Source organism: Paramormyrops kingsleyae, unplaced genomic scaffold, assembly GCF_048594095.1.
Source record: "Paramormyrops kingsleyae isolate MSU_618 unplaced genomic scaffold, PKINGS_0.4 ups35, whole genome shotgun sequence".
Classification (NCBI taxonomy): Eukaryota; Metazoa; Chordata; class Actinopteri; order Osteoglossiformes; family Mormyridae; genus Paramormyrops; species Paramormyrops kingsleyae.
The window spans coordinates 290,151-315,769 of NW_027325973.1; the positions used below are offsets into that span (position 1 = coordinate 290,151).

The 25,619-nt window shown below is 54.6% G+C and overlaps 18 non-coding genes across 18 annotated transcripts; all 18 read right to left on the reverse strand.

Annotated features, from left to right (window-relative positions):
* Positions 1–5,961: 5,961 nt before the first annotated feature.
* LOC140585647 (U5 spliceosomal RNA) lies at positions 5,962–6,075 on the reverse strand. Its single transcript, XR_011987585.1, has one exon. It is a non-coding gene; the product is annotated as a U5 spliceosomal RNA (small nuclear RNA).
* A 401-nt stretch (positions 6,076–6,476) lies between these two features.
* Positions 6,477–6,668, reverse strand: LOC140585905 (U2 spliceosomal RNA). Its single transcript, XR_011987842.1, has one exon. It is a non-coding gene; the product is annotated as a U2 spliceosomal RNA (small nuclear RNA).
* A 195-nt stretch (positions 6,669–6,863) lies between these two features.
* LOC140585648 (U5 spliceosomal RNA) lies at positions 6,864–6,977 on the reverse strand. The gene has a single exon (XR_011987586.1). It is a non-coding gene; the product is annotated as a U5 spliceosomal RNA (small nuclear RNA).
* A 444-nt stretch (positions 6,978–7,421) lies between these two features.
* On the reverse strand, positions 7,422–7,613 carry LOC140585908 (U2 spliceosomal RNA). The gene has a single exon (XR_011987844.1). It is a non-coding gene; the product is annotated as a U2 spliceosomal RNA (small nuclear RNA).
* Positions 7,614–7,808: 195 nt separating this feature from the next.
* On the reverse strand, positions 7,809–7,922 carry LOC140585650 (U5 spliceosomal RNA). The gene has a single exon (XR_011987588.1). It is a non-coding gene; the product is annotated as a U5 spliceosomal RNA (small nuclear RNA).
* A 408-nt stretch (positions 7,923–8,330) lies between these two features.
* Positions 8,331–8,522, reverse strand: LOC140585909 (U2 spliceosomal RNA). Its single transcript, XR_011987845.1, has one exon. It is a non-coding gene; the product is annotated as a U2 spliceosomal RNA (small nuclear RNA).
* A 195-nt stretch (positions 8,523–8,717) lies between these two features.
* Positions 8,718–8,831, reverse strand: LOC140585651 (U5 spliceosomal RNA). Its single transcript, XR_011987589.1, has one exon. It is a non-coding gene; the product is annotated as a U5 spliceosomal RNA (small nuclear RNA).
* A 443-nt stretch (positions 8,832–9,274) lies between these two features.
* Positions 9,275–9,466, reverse strand: LOC140585910 (U2 spliceosomal RNA). The gene has a single exon (XR_011987846.1). It is a non-coding gene; the product is annotated as a U2 spliceosomal RNA (small nuclear RNA).
* A 195-nt stretch (positions 9,467–9,661) lies between these two features.
* Positions 9,662–9,775, reverse strand: LOC140585652 (U5 spliceosomal RNA). Its single transcript, XR_011987590.1, has one exon. It is a non-coding gene; the product is annotated as a U5 spliceosomal RNA (small nuclear RNA).
* A 428-nt stretch (positions 9,776–10,203) lies between these two features.
* Positions 10,204–10,395, reverse strand: LOC140585911 (U2 spliceosomal RNA). Its single transcript, XR_011987847.1, has one exon. It is a non-coding gene; the product is annotated as a U2 spliceosomal RNA (small nuclear RNA).
* A 195-nt stretch (positions 10,396–10,590) lies between these two features.
* Positions 10,591–10,704, reverse strand: LOC140585653 (U5 spliceosomal RNA). The gene has a single exon (XR_011987591.1). It is a non-coding gene; the product is annotated as a U5 spliceosomal RNA (small nuclear RNA).
* A 412-nt stretch (positions 10,705–11,116) lies between these two features.
* LOC140586063 (U2 spliceosomal RNA) lies at positions 11,117–11,302 on the reverse strand. Its single transcript, XR_011987957.1, has one exon. It is a non-coding gene; the product is annotated as a U2 spliceosomal RNA (small nuclear RNA).
* A 7,115-nt stretch (positions 11,303–18,417) lies between these two features.
* On the reverse strand, positions 18,418–18,531 carry LOC140585654 (U5 spliceosomal RNA). Its single transcript, XR_011987592.1, has one exon. It is a non-coding gene; the product is annotated as a U5 spliceosomal RNA (small nuclear RNA).
* Positions 18,532–18,943: 412 nt separating this feature from the next.
* Positions 18,944–19,135, reverse strand: LOC140585912 (U2 spliceosomal RNA). The gene has a single exon (XR_011987849.1). It is a non-coding gene; the product is annotated as a U2 spliceosomal RNA (small nuclear RNA).
* A 195-nt stretch (positions 19,136–19,330) lies between these two features.
* Positions 19,331–19,444, reverse strand: LOC140585655 (U5 spliceosomal RNA). Its single transcript, XR_011987593.1, has one exon. It is a non-coding gene; the product is annotated as a U5 spliceosomal RNA (small nuclear RNA).
* A 400-nt stretch (positions 19,445–19,844) lies between these two features.
* Positions 19,845–20,036, reverse strand: LOC140585913 (U2 spliceosomal RNA). The gene has a single exon (XR_011987850.1). It is a non-coding gene; the product is annotated as a U2 spliceosomal RNA (small nuclear RNA).
* A 195-nt stretch (positions 20,037–20,231) lies between these two features.
* On the reverse strand, positions 20,232–20,345 carry LOC140585656 (U5 spliceosomal RNA). The gene has a single exon (XR_011987594.1). It is a non-coding gene; the product is annotated as a U5 spliceosomal RNA (small nuclear RNA).
* Positions 20,346–20,769: 424 nt separating this feature from the next.
* Positions 20,770–20,957, reverse strand: LOC140586005 (U2 spliceosomal RNA). The gene has a single exon (XR_011987940.1). It is a non-coding gene; the product is annotated as a U2 spliceosomal RNA (small nuclear RNA).
* Between the last annotated feature and the right edge of the window lie 4,662 nt (positions 20,958–25,619).

Below are 25,619 nucleotides of genomic sequence, written 5' to 3' on the forward strand. Positions count from 1 at the left end.
ACAACCTCTTCCTGCAAAAACAGTACTCATCATAAAGCAACATAACAACAATGTAAAAGGTTGAAATTTTCCAAGTTATACACATCAATGCCTGTACAACCAAACGTTAATAATATATATTAAAATAGAATTAAACAAGCAAAATATGCAGAACTATATATAAACAATACAATCAACAATTAAAATTCCAAACAAATAACCTTTAATTACATTGATATGGCCATTTATACAAATAAAATGTCACCTCAAATGCAAGTCATTAAAAAGTTAAAACCTTAAAAGAGGAACAGACCCGCAGACCTCAAACTTCAAACACAAGGGTCGGGTTAAAACAGGGTTATATACCATCCTCACACACATAAAATCTGTGACTTCGGGCATAAAATACGGTTAATCACAAACACAAAGCACATCAAACAAGTTAAAATGTTAATAAATAATGTTAATATTAATAAACACGTGCTAAAAGTGATCAACCAGTAGTGCACAATAAGTTCTGTACATGCAATTATTTAAAAAAAATAAATAAATAAATAAATATTTGAAATACAACACACGCACAAAAACCAAGCACACTTACCTAAAACCCAAAGTACCTTCTGTGTGCTCCAGAAAGGTGCGTCATGTCCACCCTGTAGAATGGAGCGTCACCACCTAAACAACACGGGGCTAAAGCCAAAAGAGGCCCTTCCACCTCTCCTTGGCCTCGTGATAGCCCCGCTGGATGACGTCAGTCTCCATCCTGAAACCCAAGTCGGCCCGAATTTTACGGAATACCCCTTGTGCCTCCAGATGAACCCCTCTGCGGATGAGCGCGGTCCTGGCATTCCACAGCTCTCGCTTGGTAATGCTGACCAGCAGCCACATCCAGGGGCCGAAGGGGTTATGGAGGTTGGGGTCCCGCCCCTTCAACACCTTGTCGTAGGTCAGACCGGGCTGCGGGTCCACACGTCCACACAGGCCCGCTACCAACCCCCAAACTCTCTGTGCATGCCCACAGTCCCAAAACACGTGCCTGATGGTCTCATCCTCGCTGCACTCGGGCCTGGGGCAGCGGGGGTGTCTGGTCAGCTTATGCCTATGTAAGACGTCCCTGACTGGCAGCTTACCATGAAGGCACTGCCAGTTCAGGTCCTGCAGCCTGTGATCCAAACCCTTAGGCTGGATTCTCGCCCATGTGCCTTCCTCCAGGCCCAGCATGGCCCGAGTATCCCTATGACCAAGCAAAGCACTGTAAAGCGCTCTATGCTTGGTCAAGGCCTCTGTCTTGACACCTGCCGGAAAAGACTTACTCCACTTAACAGCGTGGCTGTAGTGGGCCGGCAGGGTCTCAGCCTTGGGGCCGAGGTTGGTCCACGACGCCACCAGACGTCTCATGGGGAGAGCCAGCCACAGACGCACAAAGTGCTGATGGGGGTGCTCGAGGGGAGCTGCCAGGCGCGCGCAGAGCTGCGAGAAGAACAGGCAGTCAAGCTTGAGAGGAAAGTCAATAACATCCCTCCCCCCACTGTCCTTTCCGAGATACATCACTTCCCTACGCACGTACTCGTACCTGCCCCCCCAGACGAGGTTGAAAACGTCCTTCGTCAGGCCTCTGCGCATGAAGTGGGGCAAAGGGTACACATGTGCAAGGTAGAGCAGGGTGGGAAGAATATCCACTTTTAAGGCTAAAACCTTACCTTGGAAGGACAGGGACCTGGACTTCCACAGTCCGATCTTCCGCCTGGCGATCGCCAACCGCTCCTCCCAGTTCAAACGGGCGGCACCATCCGAAAGGAAGTTGACCCCCAACACTTTGAGAGGTCCGTCACAGAGGGTGAGACCCCCTGCGACGTCCTCCCTCGCCTTCCAGCTGCCGAAATACTTGGCCACCGACTTACTGAGGTTGAGCGTCGCGCCGGAGGCCCTACCGAACGCATGAACAAGGCTCATGGCATGACCGAGAGACTGATCAGAGCAGACGAAAAGGGTGGTGTCGTCCGCGTACTGGGTCAGCCTAACAGATTTCCCCCGGCTTCCTGGGATAAGAAGGCCATCGACCCCGGGGTGGGCGCGGATGGCGCACGCCAGTGGCTCTATATAGAGCGCGTAGAGGAGGGGGGAGAGGGGACATCCCTGCCTCACTCCACTCAGCTGGGGCACCAAGTCACTCAGGAAGCCATTGATAACAACATGGCTTCCAACTTCGTTATACAAAGTGTGTAACCACCCCAGATAATTGGGTCCAAAGCCAAACTTACCCAATACTTGAAACAGGAAGCGGTGATCTACCCGGTCAAAGGCTTTCTCCTGGTCCAAGCTGACCAGCAGGAGAGGGAGGTTCCTGTCCTCCACCCAGGCGATGGCGTCGCGGATGAGATGGAGATTCCACGTCGCCGATCGACCCGGTACTCCACACGTCTGATCGCTGTGAACCAGATGAGCCATGGCCTTCTTCAGGCGTTCTGTAAGGGTCTTTGCAATGAGCTTTGTGTCTACACAAAGCATGGTCAGGGGCCTCCAGTTGCCAAGGTCGGCACGATCGCCCTTCTTGTGCAACAAAGAAAGAACCCCTGACCTCATGCTCCTAGTGAGCAAACCCCGGCGCTGAACGTCCTCTACAACCTGCAGTAATTCCGGCCCGAGGACATCCCAAAAGGTGGAATAAAATTCCACCGGGAGCCCATCAAGGCCCGGTACCTTGCGGCGGTTCATCTTGCCAAGCACTGCGGTCAGCTCGGCCAAGGTGATGGGGGCTTCTAAGCCGTCACGAATGTCACTGGGAAGGCAAGGTAAAATGTTGTCTAGGAACCGCTCCCCTACAACCGGGTCCGTATCCCTAACCTTAAAAAGATCACAATAAAACCATTTGGCAACCTCCAGCATGTCTGATGTTGTAGTTACCTTGTTGCTATTTGAGGCACGGAGAGAGACAAAGCTCTTCTCCTCCCGGGCTTCCCTGGCTCTCTGGAAAAAAAAGGCGTTGCACTTTTCATTGTTTTCCAACAGGCACATTTTGTCGCGGAGCATTAGGGCCGAGGCAGCCTGTTCATGCAGGCGCCTCAGCTCACCCTTTATGCCAAGCAGTCGCTCGTGATCGATGGCGCCCCCGTTGTTGTGAGCGGCGTATTCATCCCGCAACCTTCTCTCCAGCTGCAGAATGGAGAATTTCTTCTCCATCCTGCGCTGCTTGCTGTACTGCATGGAGAAGGTTCGGATCCTATCCTTCACACTCTCCCACCATTCAGCCACGGAGGGGAAGGTAGGCTTGTCCTTCTGCCACTCGGAGAAGTGATCTAAAAAAAGGTGTCTAAAATCGCTCTCCTCCAGGATCTGCAGGTTCATTTTCCAATAGCCACCCCCATATTCAGGGGCGTCTATGGAAACAGTGGCCTCCACTGCCAAGTGGTCAGTGGGCCACTGTGGGGAGAGGGACACCTTTTTAAAAACAACGGGGGGTGAGGCTAAAATATAGTCGATGCGACTGCTGGCTCCGCGACTATTGTGCCAGGTGAAGCCCGGCATGCTGGGGTTGCATATCTTAAAACCATCAACAAGTTTAAAGGAACGAATAAAATGGCGAAAGTGCCCAGAGCTGACATCCTGTCTACCCTCCAACGAGATGTTAAAGTCCCCTCCTAAAATCAAGTGTCGATCTGTGACACAGAACGGGGACAACTCTTCAAAGAGAGTTATACGGGACGAGGCCTCCACTGGAGCGTAGACACATATGGCCCGGAGGCGCTGTCCCCTCCATGTGGCGTCCACCCCCAAAACCCTACCTTGAAGAACGGTAAACGATCTTACTTCTTCAAAGGCGCGGTCGCCAAAAAGGATCCCGACGCCTGAGGAGTGGACACCACCTACGCTCCAGTAGGATCTACCCCTCTTCCATTGTCGTGAAAAGAGAGCCTCGTCCCGCTGGTCCCGGAGGTGGACTTCCTGCAGAAAACAAATGCTGAAGGGAGAAGATGCCAGCTGATTAAAAACAGATGTGCGCTTTAAAACGTTCCTCAAACCCCTGACATTCAAGGTGACAATATTAAAATTGGCCATGAAATGTTAAAAAGGTAAAATACAATTACAAACAACACACTAAAATAATAAAAGCCAGCCATTAAAAACAATACCGCATTACTGCCCCCCCTCCTCAGTCAAACCCAAAAGGCCCCCCAGTTCCAGCCCCCCCAGGTACTCCTGTTCATTTGCTTTGTCCTGCACACTGCTGTACTCCTGGGGGGGCGCAGGGGACTGTCCCAAGTCCCACACCAGATGGGGGGCCCCCAATGTCGGGGAGGGGGGACTCTCTCGGCCTTGGTCCCCGGCCGCCACTGCTGGCAAGGTGGCAGCCGGAGGGCTGGATGCGTCGGGTTGTGCCTCCCTTCTGCTCTTCTTCCTCCTCCGGGGGGATGCGCCGCTCTTTCTCCTCCTGCTGCTGACACCTGGAGCCAGGACTGGAGACCCCTCCTGCATTGCAGTCGCTGTCGCTGGGGCCTCCTCCACCTCGGCCAGGGCATCTCCTCCTGCCCCCGCCGCCGACTGTTCCTGCCCGGACGTGGGGGCTTGCGCTCCCCCACCACTCTCCTTGCCGACAGCTCTGCTGCCTAACAGAGCGTCGGCGTATGACGTTTTCCGTTGGGGGCAGGAACGAGCCAGATGGTCCTCACCGTTGCAGTGGATGCAGCGACGGGGGCCCTTGCAGTCCCTGGCCATGTGCCCCGGCTCCAGGCAGTTGCGGCAGCGCAGGTTGGCGCATCCCTCCAGAGTATGTCCAAAGGTGTGACACTGTCGGCAGAAGGGAGGCTGTCCGGAATAAAACAAGTAAGCCTTATTGCCCTGTAGATTAAAATAGGCTGGGGGATGACTAAAACCGCCCGCCCCATTAGCGTCCGGGCGCAGGCGGGCCTGGAACTGGCGTCGACCAGTCCAGATCCCCAGCTCATCCCGGATGTCCTTGTGGCCAGGCAGGAGGTCCACATACTTGTTCAAGAACTGGCGGACGGCTTCGCCGGACACATGCGGGTTAAAACAATGTACCGTAATTACCCGCTTGTCGGGCCACCACAGCGGCTCAACGGTGTATCGTCCCAGGAGAGGGTGCTGGGCCCTCTCCTTGCTCCGCTCCAGGACCTTGGTGTAGCTCTCGTCGGTGGACAGGGTGACCTCGAAGAACTGGAAAGGTCCATTCCGCTGCACACACAGGATGTCCTCCATGCGCAGGCCCAGCTCCCCGAAGGCCACCTCCCGGATGAAGGCCAGGCGGTCGGGGAAGGTGCCTACCTCCCCTTCGGCCCTCCAGCAGAACCGGGCGGTATTACGCAGGCCACCGCCTGCTACCAGCCACGGCCCGCTGAAGGGCTTCCTCGCAGCTCCGCCGGCCGTCGACATCCGGGATGGTCCACCGACGTCGTTCCTGGAGCAGAGTCCTCCTGCCGCCGTGGTCCCGACGTCCGCCGTGGTCCGGCCGCCGTCCGCCAATCCGGGATGAGCCGAGGAATGCTAAACTATAAAAGCAACTAAAAAATAAAAACACCAGTTCACCCGGCAGGGCGGCGGACAGGCCACCAGCCACTGCGGGATCCCCAGCCTAATAAAAACGAAAATAAAAGCAGGGATAAAAGGCTAAAAGGAAGGCACGGGTCGCCCCGTGGCAGCGGCGGTCAAGCCACCTACTGGTCACGCATTAGGTTTGCCGTGCCTTCCTCTAAAAAACCCGACGCAGTCCGTTAAAAGCGATAAAAAGAGCGTAAAATCCACTTGATCTTAGCCAAAAGGCCGAGAAGCGATACCCACAAATTGCGCCCCGCCGGGCGCCGGCATGCGGGATGCCGACGGAGCTGGCGCGGCTCAGCCCTCACCAGCCCCTCTGGCAGGTGTCGCCCGGCGAGTCCACGCGTGATCCAGGGAGACCACAGCCGCGCCACCGGGCACCTAACGCCAGCCGCTAAGCCGGGCCCAGTCTTCCTTTGACAGCAGCAGTGCAGCTCTGCTTGGGCAGAGCCTCCAAAAATACCATGAACTCATCGCTATCCCTCTCCACGGAAATCTTTAGTAAAAGGCGAAAGATTTATACGGGATGAAGAGAGACCCGAGTCGATATGGGGCCGCCGCCAAGCCCGTCGCCGTTAGCCGGGCCTGCGTGACGCCCCCGCTCGGAGTAGAATGCCCAGGGGCGTCGCAGCCGCCGTCCTCGGGGCCCCGACTCCTCCCTGTCCTCCTGTCCTCTCAAAAGACAGCAATCATTTTAACAAACATGAGGGGAAATTCAAAAGGCAAAGATGACATCATGCCTTACCTCAGCGCAGCTGTCCACCGCACAAACAGTGTGTCACCTTCCTTTAAAAAAAAAAAAAAAGAAAAACGGCGGGAAACGGGGGCCACGCACAGACAGGGCCCCCCCCCTCACAGCACTCAGTCTATTAGTCACTCACTCACTCACTCACTCAGTCAGTCAGTCAGTCAGTCAGTCAGTTCTGCCTTTCGACAACAGGGGGCAGTAGAGGTGCACCATTCCCGGAAGCACTGCAATACCGGGTCGATGCGTGGAGCGGACGGGGCAAGCCCCACTTCCGGCTCCCTGTTCCAAAAATCCGTTTAATATGTGGTCCCCTCCATGGGGGACGTATCAGATATTAAACTGATAAGAACAGATACTACACTTGATCTTAGCCAAAAGGCCGAGAAGCGATACCCACAAATTGCGCCCCGCCGGGCGCCAGCATGCGGGATGCCGACGGAGCTGGCGCGGCTCAGCCCTCACCAGCCCCTCTGGCAGGTGTCGCCCGGCGAGTCCACGCGTGATCCAGGGAGACCACAGCCGCGCCACCGGGCACCTAACGCCAGCCGCTAAGCCGGGCCCAGTCTTCCTTTGACAGCAGCAGTGCAGCTCTGCTTGGGCAGAGCCTCCAAAAATACCATGAACTCATCGCTATCCCTCTCCACGGAAATCTTTAGTAAAAGGCGAAAGATTTATACGGGATGAAGAGAGACCCGAGTCGATATGGGGCCGCCGCCAAGCCCGTCGCCGTTAGCCGGGCCTGCGTGACGCCCCCGCTCGGAGTAGAATGCCCAGGGGCGTCGCAGCCGCCGTCCTCGGGGCCCCGACTCCTCCCTGTCCTCCTGTCCTCTCAAAAGACAGCAATCATTTTAACAAACATGAGGGGAAATTCAAAAGGCAAAGATGACATCATGCCTTACCTCAGCGCAGCTGTCCACCGCACAAACAGTGTGTCACCTTCCTTTAAAAAAAAAAAAAAAAAAAAAAGAAAAACGGCGGGAAACGGGGGCCACGCACAGACAGGGCCCCCCCCCTCACAGCACTCAGTCTATTAGTCACTCACTCACTCACTCAGTCAGTCAGTCAGTCAGTCAGTCAGTCAGTCAGTCAGTCAGTCAGTCAGTCAGTCAGTCAGTCAGTTCTGCCTTTCGACAACAGGGGGCAGTAGAGGTGCACCATTCCCGGAAGCACTGCAATACCGGGTCGATGCGTGGAGCGGACGGGGCAAGCCCCACTTCCGGCTCCCTGTTCCAAAAATCCGTTTAATATGTGGTCCCCTCCATGGGGGACGTATCAGATATTAAACTGATAAGAACAGATACTACACTTGATCTTAGCCAAAAGGCCGAGAAGCGATACCCACAAATTGCGCCCCGCCGGGCGCCGGCATGCGGGATGCCGACGGAGCTGGCGCGGCTCAGCCCTCACCAGCCCCTCTGGCAGGTGTCGCCCGGCGAGTCCACGCGTGATCCAGGGAGACCACAGCCGCGCCACCGGGCACCTAACGCCAGCCGCTAAGCCGGGCCCAGTCTTCCTTTGACAGCAGCAGTGCAGCTCTGCTTGGGCAGAGCCTCCAAAAATACCATGAACTCATCGCTATCCCTCTCCACGGAAATCTTTAGTAAAAGGCGAAAGATTTATACGGGATGAAGAGAGACCCGAGTCGATATGGGGCCGCCGCCAAGCCCGTCGCCGTTAGCCGGGCCTGCGTGACGCCCCCGCTCGGAGTAGAATGCCCAGGGGCGTCGCAGCCGCCGTCCTCGGGGCCCCGACTCCTCCCTGTCCTCCTGTCCTCTCAAAAGACAGCAATCATTTTAACAAACATGAGGGGAAATTCAAAAGGCAAAGATGACATCATGCCTTACCTCAGCGCAGCTGTCCACCGCACAAACAGTGTGTCACCTTCCTTTAAAAAAAAAAAAAAAAAAGAAAAACGGCGGGAAACGGGGGCCACGCACAGACAGGGCCCCCCCCCTCACAGCACTCAGTCTATTAGTCACTCACTCACTCAGTCAGTCAGTCAGTCAGTCAGTCAGTCAGTCAGTCAGTTCTGCCTTTCGACAACAGGGGGCAGTAGAGGTGCACCATTCCCGGAAGCACTGCAATACCGGGTCGATGCGTGGAGCGGACGGGGCAAGCCCCACTTCCGGCTCCCTGTTCCAAAAATCCGTTTAATATGTGGTCCCCTCCATGGGGGACGTATCAGATATTAAACTGATAAGAACAGATACTACACTTGATCTTAGCCAAAAGGCCGAGAAGCGATACCCACAAATTGCGCCCCGCCGGGCGCCAGCATGCGGGATGCCGACGGAGCTGGCGCGGCTCAGCCCTCACCAGCCCCTCTGGCAGGTGTCGCCCGGCGAGTCCACGCGTGATCCAGGGAGACCACAGCCGCGCCACCGGGCACCTAACGCCAGCCGCTAAGCCGGGCCCAGTCTTCCTTTGACAGCAGCAGTGCAGCTCTGCTTGGGCAGAGCCTCCAAAAATACCATGAACTCATCGCTATCCCTCTCCACGGAAATCTTTAGTAAAAGGCGAAAGATTTATACGGGATGAAGAGAGACCCGAGTCGATATGGGGCCGCCGCCAAGCCCGTCGCCGTTAGCCGGGCCTGCGTGACGCCCCCGCTCGGAGTAGAATGCCCAGGGGCGTCGCAGCCGCCGTCCTCGGGGCCCCGACTCCTCCCTGTCCTCCTGTCCTCTCAAAAGACAGCAATCATTTTAACAAACATGAGGGGAAATTCAAAAGGCAAAGATGACATCATGCCTTACCTCAGCGCAGCTGTCCACCGCACAAACAGTGTGTCACCTTCCTTTAAAAAAAAAAAAAAAAAAAAAAAAAAAAAGAAAAACGGCGGGAAACGGGGGCCACGCACAGACAGGGCCCCCCCCCTCACAGCACTCAGTCTATTAGTCACTCACTCACTCACTCACTCAGTCAGTCAGTCAGTCAGTCAGTCAGTCAGTCAGTCAGTCAGTCAGTCAGTCAGTTCTGCCTTTCGACAACAGGGGGCAGTAGAGGTGCACCATTCCCGGAAGCACTGCAATACCGGGTCGATGCGTGGAGCGGACGGGGCAAGCCCCACTTCCGGCTCCCTGTTCCAAAAATCCGTTTAATATGTGGTCCCCTCCATGGGGGACGTATCAGATATTAAACTGATAAGAACAGATACTACACTTGATCTTAGCCAAAAGGCCGAGAAGCGATACCCACAAATTGCGCCCCGCCGGGCGCCGGCATGCGGGATGCCGACGGAGCTGGCGCGGCTCAGCCCTCACCAGCCCCTCTGGCAGGTGTCGCCCGGCGAGTCCACGCGTGATCCAGGGAGACCACAGCCGCGCCACCGGGCACCTAACGCCAGCCGCTAAGCCGGGCCCAGTCTTCCTTTGACAGCAGCAGTGCAGCTCTGCTTGGGCAGAGCCTCCAAAAATACCATGAACTCATCGCTATCCCTCTCCACGGAAATCTTTAGTAAAAGGCGAAAGATTTATACGGGATGAAGAGAGACCCGAGTCGATATGGGGCCGCCGCCAAGCCCGTCGCCGTTAGCCGGGCCTGCGTGACGCCCCCGCTCGGAGTAGAATGCCCAGGGGCGTCGCAGCCGCCGTCCTCGGGGCCCCGACTCCTCCCTGTCCTCCTGTCCTCTCAAAAGACAGCAATCATTTTAACAAACATGAGGGGAAATTCAAAAGGCAAAGATGACATCATGCCTTACCTCAGCGCAGCTGTCCACCGCACAAACAGTGTGTCACCTTCCTTTAAAAAAAAAAAAAAAAAAGAAAAACGGCGGGAAACGGGGGCCACGCACAGACAGGGCCCCCCCCCTCACAGCACTCAGTCTATTAGTCACTCACTCACTCAGTCAGTCAGTCAGTCAGTCAGTCAGTCAGTCAGTCAGTCAGTCAGTCAGTCAGTCAGTTCTGCCTTTCGACAACAGGGGGCAGTAGAGGTGCACCATTCCCGGAAGCACTGCAATACCGGGTCGATGCGTGGAGCGGACGGGGCAAGCCCCACTTCCGGCTCCCTGTTCCAAAAATCCGTTTAATATGTGGTCCCCTCCATGGGGGACGTATCAGATATTAAACTGATAAGAACAGATACTACACTTGATCTTAGCCAAAAGGCCGAGAAGCGATACCCACAAATTGCGCCCCGCCGGGCGCCGGCATGCGGGATGCCGACGGAGCTGGCGCGGCTCAGCCCTCACCAGCCCCTCTGGCAGGTGTCGCCCGGCGAGTCCACGCGTGATCCAGGGAGACCACAGCCGCGCCACCGGGCACCTAACGCCAGCCGCTAAGCCGGGCCCAGTCTTCCTTTGACAGCAGCAGTGCAGCTCTGCTTGGGCAGAGCCTCCAAAAATACCATGAACTCATCGCTATCCCTCTCCACGGAAATCTTTAGTAAAAGGCGAAAGATTTATACGGGATGAAGAGAGACCCGAGTCGATATGGGGCCGCCGCCAAGCCCGTCGCCGTTAGCCGGGCCTGCGTGACGCCCCCGCTCGGAGTAGAATGCCCAGGGGCGTCGCAGCCGCCGTCCTCGGGGCCCCGACTCCTCCCTGTCCTCCTGTCCTCTCAAAAGACAGCAATCATTTTAACAAACATGAGGGGAAATTCAAAAGGCAAAGATGACATCATGCCTTACCTCAGCGCAGCTGTCCACCGCACAAACAGTGTGTCACCTTCCTTTAAAAAAAAAAAAAAAAAAGAAAAACGGCGGGAAACGGGGGCCACGCACAGACAGGGCCCCCCCCCTCACAGCACTCAGTCTATTAGTCACTCACTCACTCAGTCAGTCAGTCAGTCAGTCAGTCAGTCAGTCAGTCAGTCAGTTCTGCCTTTCGACAACAGGGGGCAGTAGAGGTGCACCATTCCCGGAAGCACTGCAATACCGGGTCGATGCGTGGAGCGGACGGGGCAAGCCCCACTTCCGGCTCCCTGTTCCAAAAATCCGTTTAATATGTGGTCCCCTCCATGGGGGACGTATCAGATATTAAACTGATAAGAACAGATTTTTTTTTTTTTTTTTTTTTATCAAACCAGTCAGAGTTGGATACCCGTCGCTTCATCAACTCGGCCAACCTTCACTCATCATTCCGGCTATTTCAAATTCAATTACAATTTTTATTTCAATCAATAAAATATTACAATTATAATCTCCTTAAAAGGATTTCAAACAAGACATTAACACACCGTTAAAATTCAGCCCATATCAGAGTTTAAAATTTAAATATAAAATACATAAACCACACCAGACATTCAATAAATAAGCAAATATTAATCAAAAACCATTGAGTGTCAGTGGTTATTTTCAAAATCACCCCCAGGCTTAAAATCCCATTGCAAAGGGTTTCCGATCCTTGTGAACTTTATGGTGTGACACTGAAAAAAAAAACATTAACGCACCACCAAGAAAGGCACAGTATAAGGTGCGTGCGTTCACAACTCACGTGCCACACCGACCTTCCTGGATGGAGCTCGTACTCACCAAGATGTTAGTGGGGCTATGGCCGCAGAAGGCCCTTCCACCTTTCCTTGGCCTCGTGATAGCCCCACTGGATGATGTCCCGCTCCATCCTGAAATCCAAGTCCGCCACAATCTTTCGATATAATCCCCAGGCCCTCAAATCTGCCCCTTTATGGATGAGTGCCGACCTTGCATTCCAAAGTTCACGTTTGGTCATGCTGATCAGCAGCCACATCCGGGGCGGGAAGGGAGTCTGAGGACCTTGGGGCCACCCCATCATCACCTTATCGTAGGACAACACAAACTGCGGGTCTAGTTTCCTGCACAGGCCTTGCACTGATCTCCAGACCTCCCTGGCATACCCACAGTCCCAAAAGGCGTGCCTGAGGGTCTCCTCCTCTGAGCACTCGGGACGTGGGCAGCCTGAGTGTCTGGTCAGCTTGTGCCTGTACAGTACATCCCTGACCGGCAGCTTACCATGCACACACTGCCAGTTCAGGTCCTGCAGCCGGTTATCCAACCCCTTGGGCTGGATCCTGGTCCAGGTGTCCTTCTCCAGGCCCAGCACAGCACGGGTTCCCCTCTTCACCAGCACAGCCCGATACAGGGCTCGGTGCCTGGTGAGGGTCCCTGGGGGGAGACCTGCCGGAAGAGACTTACTCCACTTAATAGCATGGTGATAGTGGGTCGGCAGCGTCTCCGCCTTGGGCCCGGCGTTGGACCACGACGTCAACAGACGTCTCATGGGCAGGGCCAGCCACAAGTGAACAAAATACTGGTGGGGGTGTTCTAGGGGAGCCACCAGACGTGCACAGATCTGGGAGAAGAACAGGCAGTCAAGCTTGAGAGGGAAGTCAGGAACATCCCTCCCCCCACTGTCCTTTCCAAGGTACATCACTTCCCTCCTCACATACTCATACCTGATAAGAACAGATTTTTTTTTTTTTTTTTTTTTTTTTTCAAACCAGTCAGAGTTGGATACCCGTCGCTTCATCAACTCGGCCAACCTTCACTCATCATTCCGGCTATTTCAAATTCAATTACAATTTTTATTTCAATCAATAAAATATTACAATTATAATCTCCTTAAAAGGATTTCAAACAAGACATTAACACACCGTTAAAATTCAGCCCATATCAGAGTTTAAAATTTAAATATAAAATACATAAACCACACCAGACATTCAATAAATAAGCAAATATTAATCAAAAACCATTGAGTGTCAGTGGTTATTTTCAAAATCACCCCCAGGCTTAAAATCCCATTGCAAAGGGTTTCCGATCCTTGTGAACTTTATGGTGTGACACTGAAAAAAAAAACATTAACGCACCACCAAGAAAGGCACAGTATAAGGTGCGTGCGTTCACAACTCACGTGCCACACCGACCTTCCTGGATGGAGCTCGTACTCACCAAGATGTTAGTGGGGCTATGGCCGCAGAAGGCCCTTCCACCTTTCCTTGGCCTCGTGATAGCCCCACTGGATGATGTCCCGCTCCATCCTGAAATCCAAGTCCGCCACAATCTTTCGATATAATCCCCAGGCCCTCAAATCTGCCCCTTTATGGATGAGTGCCGACCTTGCATTCCAAAGTTCACGTTTGGTCATGCTGATCAGCAGCCACATCCGGGGCGGGAAGGGAGTCTGAGGACCTTGGGGCCACCCCATCATCACCTTATCGTAGGACAACACAAACTGCGGGTCTAGTTTCCTGCACAGGCCTTGCACTGATCTCCAGACCTCCCTGGCATACCCACAGTCCCAAAAGGCGTGCCTGAGGGTCTCCTCCTCTGAGCACTCGGGACGTGGGCAGCCTGAGTGTCTGGTCAGCTTGTGCCTGTACAGTACATCCCTGACCGGCAGCTTACCATGCACACACTGCCAGTTCAGGTCCTGCAGCCGGTTATCCAACCCCTTGGGCTGGATCCTGGTCCAGGTGTCCTTCTCCAGGCCCAGCACAGCACGGGTTCCCCTCTTCACCAGCACAGCCCGATACAGGGCTCGGTGCCTGGTGAGGGTCCCTGGGGGGAGACCTGCCGGAAGAGACTTACTCCACTTAATAGCATGGTGATAGTGGGTCGGCAGCGTCTCCGCCTTGGGCCCGGCGTTGGACCACGACGTCAACAGACGTCTCATGGGCAGGGCCAGCCACAAGTGAACAAAATACTGGTGGGGGTGTTCTAGGGGAGCCACCAGACGTGCACAGATCTGGGAGAAGAACAGGCAGTCAAGCTTGAGAGGGAAGTCAGGAACATCCCTCCCCCCACTGTCCTTTCCAAGGTACATCACTTCCCTCCTCACATACTCATACCTGCCGCCCCAAACAAGGTTAAACACATCCTTAGTTAAGCCTCTCCGCATGAAGCGGGGCATGGGGAACACATGGGCGAGGTAGAGGAGGGTGGGAAGGATATCAACCTTCAAGGCGAGAACCTTACCCAGGAAGGACAGGGACCTGGCCTTCCACATCCCCATCTTCCGCCTGGCGATCGTCAAACGCTCTTCCCAGTTTACCCGGGCAGCACCTTTCGAAAGAAAGTTAACCCCCAACACCTTGAGAGGGCCGCCGCAGAGAGTGAGCCCCCCCGGGACGTCCTCTCTCGCCTTCCAGCTGCCAAAGTACTTGACCACCGACTTGCTCAGGTTAAGTGCAGCCCCGGAGGCCTTCCCGAACGCCTGCACCAAGCCCAGGGCGTGACCGAGCGCATGGTCCGAGCACACAAACAGAGTGGTATCGTCTGCGTACTGGGCCAGCTTTACCGTCAGGCCCCCACTCCCTGGCAGGATCAGGCCGTTGATACCTGGATGGGCACGGATGGCGCTCGCCAACGGCTCTATATATAGAGCGTAGAGGAGGGGGGAGAGAGGGCAACCCTGCCTCACTCCACTTGACTGGGGAACCCAATCACTGAGGGAACCATTAATCGACACATGGCTACCAACCTCAGTATAAAGCGCATGAACCCATCCCAAGAACTTAGGCCCAAAACCTAGCCTGCTCAATACCCCAAACAGGAAGCAGTGGTCCACTCGGTCAAACGCCTTCTCCTGGTCCAAGCTAACGAGTGCCAGAGGGACATTCCTGTCCTCAGCCCAGGCGATCGCGTCCCGAATTAAATGTAAATTCCAAGTCGCAGATCGACCCGGGACCCCGCAAGTCTGGTCACTATGGACCAGGTGGGTCATGGCCTTTTTTAGGCGCTCAGTTAGGGTCTTTGCTATGATCTTTGCATCTACGCCAAGCATTGTCAGGGGTCTCCAGTTGCCAAGTTCGGCACGATCGCCCTTCTTGTACAACAAAGACAAGACCCCTGACCGCATGCTCTTGGTGAGCATGCCCTGACGCTGCACGTCCTCAGCCCCTTCTAGCAGCTCCGGCCCGAGGACTTCCCAAAACGTGGAATAGAATTCCACGGGGAGTCCATCGAGACCAGGAACTTTGCGCCGGTTCATTTTGCCTAGCACCTCAGTCAGCTCGGCTAGAGTGAAGGGGGCATCTAAGCTGTCCCTTGCCTCACTGGGAAGACTAGGTTTGAGTTTAGATAAAAACTGCTCCCCTAGCTCAGGTTCGGTCTCCCTTTTCTTAAAAAGGTCACCGTAAAAACATTTAGCAACCTCCAGCATCCGGGCCGAATCGGAGACCAGGTTGCCTCCTTGGTCCCGGAGGGCAGTGAAACACTTTTCCTCACGGGCCAGTTTCACCTTATTAAAGAAGAAGGCTGTACATTTCTCATTCTCCTCCCTTTCCAAAGCCCTGGCCCAAAACAAGGAGGCCGCAGCCGATTGCTCGTGCAGGCCCCTCAGCTTAGCTTTGGCTGCCTGCACCTCCTCAAAGTTAAAAGCCCCTCCGTTGTTGTGGCGGGCATACTCCCTCTGCAGCCTGGTCTCTAGCCGTTGGATTTCGTAAAGCCTTTTAGCTTTACGCTGGCCGCAATAGTGGATAGCTAGAGCTCTAACCCTCTCTTTTACGCTCTCCCACCATGCGGCCGTGGAGACGTAGGCTGCCTTACAGCCCCGCCACGCAGTAAAATGATCCAGGAAGAGAGACCTAAAGTCTCTCTCTTCTAAGATCTCCACGTTCAGCTTCCAATAGCCCCTCCCGAAGGTAGGGGCGTCAATGGAAACTGTGGCCTCGACCGATGTATGGTCCGAGTACCACCGTGGAGACCTCAAAACCTTCCTAAAAACAACAGAGGGCGAAGCTAAAATATAATCAATACGGCTGCTGGCCCCACGACTGTTGTGCCAGGTATGGCCCGGATCTGTGGGGTTGCACGTTTTAAAACCATCAGAGAGGTTGAGGCTGCGGATCAAATTCCTAAAATGTTTAGTGCTGACATCCCCTTTCCCTTCTAAAAAAGTATTGAAGTCCCCTCCTAAAATTATGTGTCTATTAGTGACACAAAACTGGGCCAGCTCCTCAAAAAGCGCAATGCGGGACGAGGCCTCCACTGGAGCGTAAACGCACATCGCCCGGATGTGCTGACCTCTCCAGGTGGCGTCCACTCCCAAAACCCTTCCCTGCACTACAGTGAAGGTACTCACATTCTCAAAGGCCCGGTCACCAAAAAGGATGCCGACGCCTGAAGAATGGACACCACCAACGCTCCAGCAGGACTTACCCCTCTTCCACGCTTGTGAGAAAAGAGCCACGTCCCGCTGGTCCCTGAGGTGGACTTCCTGCAAGAAACAGAGATTGAAAGGGGAGGATGTCAGTTCATCAAAGACCGCGGCCCTTTTGACTGGGTTCCTCAACCCTCTGACGTTAACAGTAAAAATTTTAAAATCAGCCATGGGGGGATTAAAAAAAGAATAAAACAATAAGAAATTAAAACCATAAAAATTTTAAAAACTATAATAAAACCAGCTATTAAGACCCCTGTTCCCCCTCCCCGCTCATGCCCAGAATTTTCCCCAGCATGGAGTCCTCCAGGTAGGCCTGGTCGTTTGGTGAAACCTCCAGGCCCGAAAAGGTAATGTCCTCCTGGGGAAGGGCTGGGGACAACATTGACAAATTCCAACTTATATCTTCTGTTTTGGGGGCGGGGGGCGATACGACCTGTACAGGGGCCTCAGCTGGGGGCGCCGCCTCCTTGGGGGTACCTGTTGCCTCCTCTGCTTCCTTCCTCGTCTTCTTAGTTTTGTCCTTGGGGTCACCCTTCTTCTTCCTTTTGGTGACCCCGGCCCGGGCCTGCGGGGACTGCCCAGCCTGAGCCCGGGGCCCCTCAGCCCCCAACGGGGTCTTCACTGGGGACCTGGCCACTTCTTCCTGGGCCCCCACTGACCTCTCCTGAGGCCCCCCTGGCTTTGGGGCAGGGAGCAGCTCCCGGTCCGGCACCCGCCTCACCTGCCCACCACCCGCCAGAACGCCCGCATAGGAGCGCTGGGGGCAGACACGGGCCAGGTGCTCCTCGCTGCTACAGTGGCGGCAACGTTGGGGGCCCTTACAGTCCTTAGCCATGTGCCCGGGCTCAAGGCAGTTACGGCACTTAAGGTCCGGGCAGTCCTCCGCCTTGTGTCCATGGCCCTGGCACGACCGGCAGAAGGTAGGCTGTCCAGTGTAGAACAGGTACCCCCTGTTGGGCCCGATGGAAAAGTAGGCTGGGGGATGAAGATATCCCCCCTTTCCATCCGGCCGCAGTCGCACCTGAAACTGGCGGCGCCCATTCCACACACCCAGCTCGTCCCGGACGTCTCTGTGTCCTGGTAAAACCTCAACGTGTTTAGTGAGGAAATGGCAGACGGCCTCCGCCGACACGTAAGGATTGAACACATGCACCGTTACCACCCGCTTGTCCGTAAACCACAAGGGCTCAACCGAGTACATATTCAAGAGCGGGTGGTCGGACTTGCTCTGCTCCAGCACCCTCCGGTATGCCTCCTCAGAGGCCAAGGTAACATCCAGAAACCTCTGGGGATGGTTCCTCTGGACGCAGATCAGGTCCTCCAGCTTAAAGCCCAGCACACCAAACACCACCTCCCGGATGAAGAAGACCCTGTCGTGAAACTGGGCCTCTCCATCCAGGTTCCTCCAACGGAACCGGGCCGTGTTAAGCAGACCGCCACCTACCATCGGACCCGGTCCGGAGGAGGGGGTCGTCCCGGCCACTGGAGCCGCCGCTGGGGCCGTCACTGCCGTCCTGGGAGCCGTAGCTGCCATCCTCCAGCTGGGGTGCTCCGGCATCAGCCGTCCCACTCGGAGTGGAGCAAGGCGCAGTGTTCCAGAGGTCCTTCCGCCGTAGTCCAAGACGGGCTGAGCTAAAAACTAGACTAAAAAATAAAATAATAAAAGTGAATAAAAACAAACAAGGGCTGAAAAACACTAAAACAGGATACCAAGGTTCACCCCGTGGCAGCGGCGGTCAGGCCACCTGCTGGGCACGCATTAGGATCCCCTTGGTATCCGCTAAACTAAAAAACACGACGGGTAAAACGGCTAAGAAAAACGCCAAAAGTTTTTAAAAACTTGATCTTAGCCAAAAGGCCGAGAAGCGATACCCACAAATTGCGCCCCGCCGGGCGCCGGCATGCGGGATGCCGACGGAGCTGGCGCGGCTCAGCCCTCACCAGCCCCTCTGGCAGGTGTCGCCCGGCGAGTCCACGCGTGATCCAGGGAGACCACAGCCGCGCCACCGGGCACCTAACGCCAGCCGCTAAGCCGGGCCCAGTCTTCCTTTGACAGCAGCAGTGCAGCTCTGCTTGGGCAGAGCCTCCAAAAATACCATGAACTCATCGCTATCCCTCTCCACGGAAATCTTTAGTAAAAGGCGAAAGATTTATACGGGATGAAGAGAGACCCGAGTCGATATGGGGCCGCCGCCAAGCCCGTCGCCGTTAGCCGGGCCTGCGTGACGCCCCCGCTCGGAGTAGAATGCCCAGGGGCGTCGCAGCCGCCGTCCTCGGGGCCCCGACTCCTCCCTGTCCTCCTGTCCTCTCAAAAGACAGCAATCATTTTAACAAACATGAGGGGAAATTCAAAAGGCAAAGATGACATCATGCCTTACCTCAGCGCAGCTGTCCACCGCACAAACAGTGTGTCACCTTCCTTTAAAAAAAAAAAAAAAAAAGAAAAACGGCGGGAAACGGGGGCCACGCACAGACAGGGCCCCCCCCCTCACAGCACTCAGTCTATTAGTCACTCACTCACTCACTCACTCAGTCAGTCAGTCAGTCAGTCAGTCAGTCAGTCAGTTCTGCCTTTCGACAACAGGGGGCAGTAGAGGTGCACCATTCCCGGAAGCACTGCAATACCGGGTCGATGCGTGGAGCGGACGGGGCAAGCCCCACTTCCGGCTCCCTGTTCCAAAAATCCGTTTAATATGTGGTCCCCTCCATGGGGGACGTATCAGATATTAAACTGATAAGAACAGATACTACACTTGATCTTAGCCAAAAGGCCGAGAAGCGATACCCACAAATTGCGCCCCGCCGGGCGCCAGCATGCGGGATGCCGACGGAGCTGGCGCGGCTCAGCCCTCACCAGCCCCTCTGGCAGGTGTCGCCCGGCGAGTCCACGCGTGATCCAGGGAGACCACAGCCGCGCCACCGGGCACCTAACGCCAGCCGCTAAGCCGGGCCCAGTCTTCCTTTGACAGCAGCAGTGCAGCTCTGCTTGGGCAGAGCCTCCAAAAATACCATGAACTCATCGCTATCCCTCTCCACGGAAATCTTTAGTAAAAGGCGAAAGATTTATACGGGATGAAGAGAGACCCGAGTCGATATGGGGCCGCCGCCAAGCCCGTCGCCGTTAGCCGGGCCTGCGTGACGCCCCCGCTCGGAGTAGAATGCCCAGGGGCGTCGCAGCCGCCGTCCTCGGGGCCCCGACTCCTCCCTGTCCTCCTGTCCTCTCAAAAGACAGCAATCATTTTAACAAACATGAGGGGAAATTCAAAAGGCAAAGATGACATCATGCCTTACCTCAGCGCAGCTGTCCACCGCACAAACAGTGTGTCACCTTCCTTTAAAAAAAAAAAAAAAAAAAAAAGAAAAACGGCGGGAAACGGGGGCCACGCACAGACAGGGCCCCCCCCCTCACAGCACTCAGTCTATTAGTCACTCACTCACTCACTCAGTCAGTCAGTCAGTCAGTCAGTTCTGCCTTTCGACAACAGGGGGCAGTAGAGGTGCACCATTCCCGGAAGCACTGCAATACCGGGTCGATGCGTGGAGCGGACGGGGCAAGCCCCACTTCCGGCTCCCTGTTCCAAAAATCCGTTTAATATGTGGTCCCCTCCATGGGGGACGTATCAGATATTAAACTGATAAGAACAGATACTACACTTGATCTTAGCCAAAAGGCCGAGAAGCGATACCCACAAATTGCGCCCCGCCGGGCGCCGGCATGCGGGATGCCGACGGAGCTGGCGCGGCTCAGCCCTCACCAGCCCCTCTGGCAGGTGTCGCCCGGCGAGTCCACGCGTGATCCAGGGAGACCACAGCCGCGCCACCGGGCACCTAACGCCAGCCGCTAAGCCGGGCCCAGTCTTCCTTTGACAGCAGCAGTGCAGCTCTGCTTGGGCAGAGCCTCCAAAAATACCATGAACTCATCGCTATCCCTCTCCACGGAAATCTTTAGTAAAAGGCGAAAGATTTATACGGGATGAAGAGAGACCCGAGTCGATATGGGGCCGCCGCCAAGCCCGTCGCCGTTAGCCGGGCCTGCGTGACGCCCCCGCTCGGAGTAGAATGCCCAGGGGCGTCGCAGCCGCCGTCCTCGGGGCCCCGACTCCTCCCTGTCCTCCTGTCCTCTCAAAAGACAGCAATCATTTTAACAAACATGAGGGGAAATTCAAAAGGCAAAGATGACATCATGCCTTACCTCAGCGCAGCTGTCCACCGCACAAACAGTGTGTCACCTTCCTTTAAAAAAAAAAAAAAAAAAGAAAAACGGCGGGAAACGGGGGCCACGCACAGACAGGGCCCCCCCCCTCACAGCACTCAGTCTATTAGTCACTCACTCACTCAGTCAGTCAGTCAGTCAGTCAGTCAGTCAGTCAGTCAGTCAGTCAGTCAGTCAGTTCTGCCTTTCGACAACAGGGGGCAGTAGAGGTGCACCATTCCCGGAAGCACTGCAATACCGGGTCGATGCGTGGAGCGGACGGGGCAAGCCCCACTTCCGGCTCCCTGTTCCAAAAATCCGTTTAATATGTGGTCCCCTCCATGGGGGACGTATCAGATATTAAACTGATAAGAACAGATTTTTTTTTTTTCCATACTTTATTAAACAGTTCTGCACATCATTTAAATCAACACAACCTGATCAAAACATATAAACATCAAACCTACACTTTTAAAATTGGCATCGTCATCCATGCATATTAAAACAACCTTTCCAGCATACATCATAAACAAATATTACAACAATGTAAAAGGTTGAAATTTTTAACATAATACACATCAATGGCAATTCAATAGAATCATAATAATAAGACATATTAAAACAGTATTAAACAAACAAATTATGCAGAACTATATACCATAAAATAATCAAAACAGTAATAAAATCAACAATTAAAATTACACACATTTACCCTTTAATTACATTCATCTGGCCATTTCTACAAATAAAATGTCACCTCAAATGCAAGCCATTAAAAGGTTAAAACCTTAAAAGAGGAACAGACCCACAGACCACAAATTTCAAACACAAGGGTCGGGTTAAAACAGGGTTATACACCATCCACACACATAAAATCTGAGACTTCGGGCATAAAATACGGTTAATCACAGAAACAAAGCACACCAAATAGATTAAAATGTTAATAGATAATGTTAATATTAATAAATACGTGCTAAAAGTGATCAACCAGTAGTGCACAATAAATTCTGTACATGCAATTATTAAAAAAGTATTTAAAATACAACACACGCACAAAAAAAACAAAGCACACTCACCTAAAACCCAAAGTACCTTCTGTGTGCTCCAGAAAGGTGCGTCATGTCCACCCTGTAGAATGGAGCGTCACCACCTAAACGAAACGGGGCTAAAGCCAAAAGAGGCCCTTCCACCTCTCCTTGGCCTCGTGGTAGCCCCGCTGGATGACGTCAGTCTCCATCCTGAAACCCAAGTCGGCCCGGATTTTACGGAACACCCCTTGTGCCTCCAGATGAACCCCTCTGCGGATGAGCGCGGTCCTGGCATTCCACAGCTCTCGCTTGGTAATGCTGACCAGCAGCCACATCCAGGGGCCGAAGGGGTTATGGAGCTTGGGGTCCCACCCCTTCAACACCTTGTCGTAGGTCAGACCGGGCTGCGGGTCCACACGTCCACACAGGCCCGCTACCAACCCCCAAACTCTCTGTGCATGCCCACAGTCCCAAAACACGTGCCTGATGGTCTCATCCTCGCTGCACTCGGGCCTGGGGCAGCGGGGGTGTCTGGTCAGCTTATGCCTATGTAAGACGTCCCTGACTGGCAGCTTACCATGAAGGCACTGCCAGTTCAGGTCCTGCAGCCTGTGATCCAAACCCTTAGGCTGGATTCTCGCCCATGTGCCTTCCTCCAGGCCCAGCATGGCCCGAGTCTCCCTATGACCAAGCAAAGCACTGTAAAGCGCTCTATGCTTGGTCAAGGCCTCTGTCTTGACACCTGCCGGAAAAGACTTACTCCACTTGACAGCGTGGCTGTAGTGGGCCGGCAGGGTCTCAGCCTTGGGGCCGAGGTTGGTCCACGACGCCACCAGACGTCTCATGGGGAGAGCCAGCCACAGACGCACTAAGTGCTGATGGGGGTGCTCGAGGGGAGCTGCCAGGCGCGCGCAGAGCTGCGAGAAGAACAGGCAGTCAAGCTTGAGAGGAAAGTCAATAACATCCCTCCCCCCACTGTCCTTTCCGAGATACATCACTTCCCTACGCACGTACTCGTACCTGCCCCCCCAGACGAGGTTGAAAACGTCCTTCGTCAGGCCTCTGCGCATGAAGCGGGGCAAAGGGTACACATGTGCAAGGTAGAGCAGGGTGGGAAGAATATCCACTTTTAAGGCTAAGACCTTACCTTGGAAGGACAGGGACCTGGACTTCCACAGTCCGATCTTCCGCCTGGCGATCGCCAACCGCTCCTCCCAGTTCAAACGGGCGGCACCATCCGAAAGGAAGTTGACCCCCAACACTTTGAGAGGTCCGTCACAGAGGGTGAGACCCCCTGCGACGTCCTCCCTCGCCTTCCAGCTGCCGAAATACTTGGCCACCGACTTACTGAGGTTGAGCGTCGCGCCGGAGGCCCTACCGAACGCATGAACAAGGCTCATGGCATGACCGAGAGACTGATCAGAGCAGACGAAAAGGGTGGTGTCGTCCGCGTACTGGGTCAGCCTAACAGATTTCCCCCGGCTTCCTGGGATAAGAAGGCCATCGACCCCGGGGTGGGCGCGAATGGCGCACGCCAGTGGCTCTATATAGAGCGCGTAGAGGAGGGGGGAGAGGGGACATCCCTGCCTCACTCCACTCAGCTGGGGCACCAAGTCACTCAGGAAGCCATTGATAACAACATGGCTTCCAACTTCGTTATACAAAGTGTGTAACCACCCCAGATAATTGGGTCCAAAGCCAAACTTACCCAATACTTGAAACAGGAAGCGGTGATCTACCCGGTCGAAGGCTTTCTCCTGGTCCAAGCTGACCAGCAGGAGAGGGAGGTTCCTGTCCTCCACCCAGGCGATGGCGTCGCGGATGAGATGGAGATTCCACGTCGCCGATCGACCCGGTACTCCACACGTCTGATCGCTGTGAACCAGATGAGCCATGGCCTTCTTCAGGCGTTCTGTAAGGGTCTTTGCAATGAGCTTTGTGTCTACACAAAGCATGGTCAGGGGCCTCCAGTTGCCAAGGTCGGCACGATCGCCCTTCTTGTGCAACAAAGAAAGAACCCCTGACCTCATGCTCCTAGTGAGCAAACCCCGGCGCTGAACGTCCTCTACAACCTGCAGTAATTCCGGCCCGAGGACATCCCAAAAGGTGGAATAAAATTCCACCGGGAGCCCATCAAGGCCCGGTACCTTGCGGCGGTTCATCTTGCCAAGCACTGCGGTCAGCTCGGCCAAGGTGATGGGGGCTTCTAAGCCGTCACGAATGTCACTGGGAAGGCAAGGTAAAATGTTGTCTAGGAACCGCTCCCCTACAACCGGGTCCGTATCCCTAACCTTAAAAAGATCACAATAAAACAATTTGGCAACCTCCAGCATGTCTGATGTTGTAGTTACCTTGTTGCTATTTGAGGCACGGAGAGAGACAAAGCTCTTCTCCTCCCGGGCTTCCCTGGCTCTCTGGAAAAAAAAGGCGTTGCACTTTTCATTGTTTTCCAACAGGCACATTTTGTCGCGGAGCATTAGGGCCGAGGCAGCCTGTTCATGCAGGCGCCTCAGCTCACCCTTTATGCCAAGCAGTCGCTCGTGATCGATGGCGCCCCCGTTGTTGTGAGCGGCGTATTCATCCCGCAACCTTCTCTCCAGCTGCAGAATGGAGAATTTCTTCTCCATCCTGCGCTGCTTGCTGTACTGCATGGAGAAGGTTCGGATCCTATCCTTCACACTCTCCCACCATTCAGCCACGGAGGGGAAGGTAGGCTTGTCCTTCTGCCACTCGGAGAAGTGATCTAAAAAAAGGTGTCTAAAATCGCTCTCCTCCAGGATCTGCAGGTTCATTTTCCAATAGCCGCCCCCATATTCAGGGGCGTCTATGGAAACAGTGGCCTCCACTGCCAAGTGGTCAGTGGGCCACTGTGGGGAGAGGGACACCTTTTTAAAAACAACGGGGGGTGAGGCTAAAATATAGTCGATGCGACTGCTGGCTCCGCGACTATTGTGCCAGGTGAAGCCCGGCATGCTGGGGTTGCATATCTTAAAACCATCAACAAGTTTAAAGGAACGAATAAAATGGCGAAAGTGCCCAGAGCTGACATCCTGTCTACCCTCCAACGAGATGTTAAAGTCCCCTCCTAAAATCAAGTGTCGATCTGTGACACAGAACGGGGACAACTCTTCAAAGAGAGTTATACGGGACGAGGCCTCCACTGGAGCGTAGACACATATGGCCCGGAGGCGCTGTCCCCTCCATGTGGCGTCCACCCCCAAAACCCTACCTTGAAGAACGGTAAACGATCTTACTTCTTCAAAGGCGCGGTCGCCAAAAAGGATCCCGACGCCTGAGGAGTGGACACCACCTACGCTCCAGTAGGATCTACCCCTCTTCCATTGTCGTGAAAAGAGAGCCTCGTCCCGCTGGTCCCGGAGGTGGACTTCCTGCAGAAAACAAATGCTGAAGGGAGAAGATGCCAGCTGATTAAAAACAGATGTGCGCTTTAAAACGTTCCTCAAACCCCTGACATTCAAGGTGACAATATTAAAATTGGCCATGAAATGTTAAAAAGGTAAAATACAATTACAAACAACACACTAAAATAATAAAAGCCAGCCATTAAAAACAATACCGCATTACTGCCCCCCCTCCTCAGTCAAACCCAAAAGGCCCCCCAGTTCCAGCCCCCCCAGGTACTCCTGTTCATTGGCTTTGTCCTGCCCACTACTGTACTCCTGGGGGGGCGCAGGGGACTGTCCCAGGTCCCACACCGGATGGGGGGCCCCCAACGTCGGGGAGGGGGGACTCTCTCGGCCTTGGTCCCCGGCCGCCACTGCTGGCAAGGTGGCAGCCGGAGGGCTGGAAGCGTCGGGTTGTGCCTCCCTTCTGCTCTTCTTCCTCCTCCGGGGGGATGCGCCGCTCTTTCTCCTCCTGCTGCTGACACCTGGAGCCAGGACTGGAGACCCCTCCTGCATTGCTGTCGCTGGGGCCTCCTCCACCTCGGCCAGGGCTTCTCCTCCTGCCCCCGTCGCCGGCTGTTCCTGCCCTGACGTGGGGGCTTGCGCTCCCCCACCACTCTCCTTGCCGACGGCTCCATTGCCT